The sequence below is a fragment of the Numida meleagris genome, chromosome 16 (assembly GCF_002078875.1).
Source record: "Numida meleagris isolate 19003 breed g44 Domestic line chromosome 16, NumMel1.0, whole genome shotgun sequence".
Lineage (NCBI taxonomy): Eukaryota > Metazoa > Chordata > Aves > Galliformes > Numididae > Numida > Numida meleagris.
In genome coordinates this window covers 5,422,308-5,423,709 of record NC_034424.1, presented here as the reverse complement: position 1 = coordinate 5,423,709, position 1,402 = coordinate 5,422,308, and positions in this window count along the sequence as shown.

The window sequence follows — 1,402 nt, the reverse complement described above, 5'->3', positions numbered from 1 at the left end:
GCCGCGTCTCGGAGGCGGGCGGCGGAAGCTCCGCCCCCACACCGCCGCGCCGACCGCCCTCGGGACGCCGTGCCCCAGCAAGGCCGCCAGGGGGCGCTGTTGTCCCGCCGTGCCGCCGCCGGACGAACGCCGCCGCCTCCCGCGAGTGGGCAGCGGCAGCGCCGCGGGGCCGGGCCGCGGGGAGCGTCCCCCGGCTCTCACCGGACGGACGGAGCGAGGCGCGGCTTGCGGCCGTCGGCGCCCGTCACCGCGCAGAACACCTCTGCGTGCCCCCAGCCCCCCGGCGCGGCCGCCTGCGACGCGCTGTGCCCCGCTCCGTGTGCGGCTCTCGGCCCTGAGTGCGAAGCCGGGTGGGAGCAGGGCAGCGTGGCACGGCCCCGGCCGAGGGCTGGGCAACTCCTCGAGCCTTTCCTTTTCGCTTTTCCCTTTTCCCTTTCCCCTTTTTCCTTTTTCCTTTTTTCCTTTTCTTTACCCTTTTCCCCTTCCCTTCCTTATTCCTTTCCTTTCCCTTTTCCCTTTTCCCTTTTCCTTTTTCCCTTTTCCCTTTTCCGTTTTTCCTTTTTTCCTTTTCTTTACTCTTTTCCCTTTTCCCCTTCCCTTCCTTATTCCTTTCCTTTCCCTTTTTCCTTTTCCCTTTTCTCTTTCCTTTCCTTTCTCCTTTTTTTCCTTTCCTTTTCCCTTTCCCTTTTCCCTTCCCCCTTCCCTTCCCTTTCCTATTTCCCTTTTCCCCTATCCCTTTTCTCGTTTCCCTTTTCCCCTTTCTCTTTTCTCATTTCCCCTTTCCCCTTACCCTTTTCCCCTTTCCCCTTCTCTTCCTCTTTATCTTTTTCCTCTTTCCTTTCTCCTTCCCTTTCCCTTTTTCCCTTTCCCCTTCCCTTTTTGCTTCTTTTTCTCCTTTCCCTTACCCTTTTTTTCCCCTTCCACTTTTCCCTTTCCTTCCCATTTCCTTTCCCTTTTTTGTCCTTTCCCTTTCCTTTTTATCCTCTTCCCAGCCCCAATCTCTGTGTGATCCCCACTCACTGACCCCCCCAGACCGCGTCCCCACCCCTCTCACTCCCCTCCCATTCGAGGCAATCACCATTGCTGCAACATTCAGGATTTTTTTTTTCCCCAGGTGCTTAATCACCCCTATTACCCTTTTCTGATTAATTAATTCTAATTAATCTCATGCTACCGTTTGGAGGTGAGGTGACCAGAGCCGCATGCGTTGTTCCCAGTGATCAGCAAGACGCAGGCCCCATTTAGGTGCCAACAATCTGGGGGACACAGGGGATCCCGTGCCCCATACATGCTGCCCCATGGCCGCGTTCCCACTCCTCCAGCACTGCACGGCTGCGGGTTCGGGACGTCGCAACAAATTAGGTCAGCGCTGTCCCTGTGCTGCTGGGAGCCGCCAACGCGC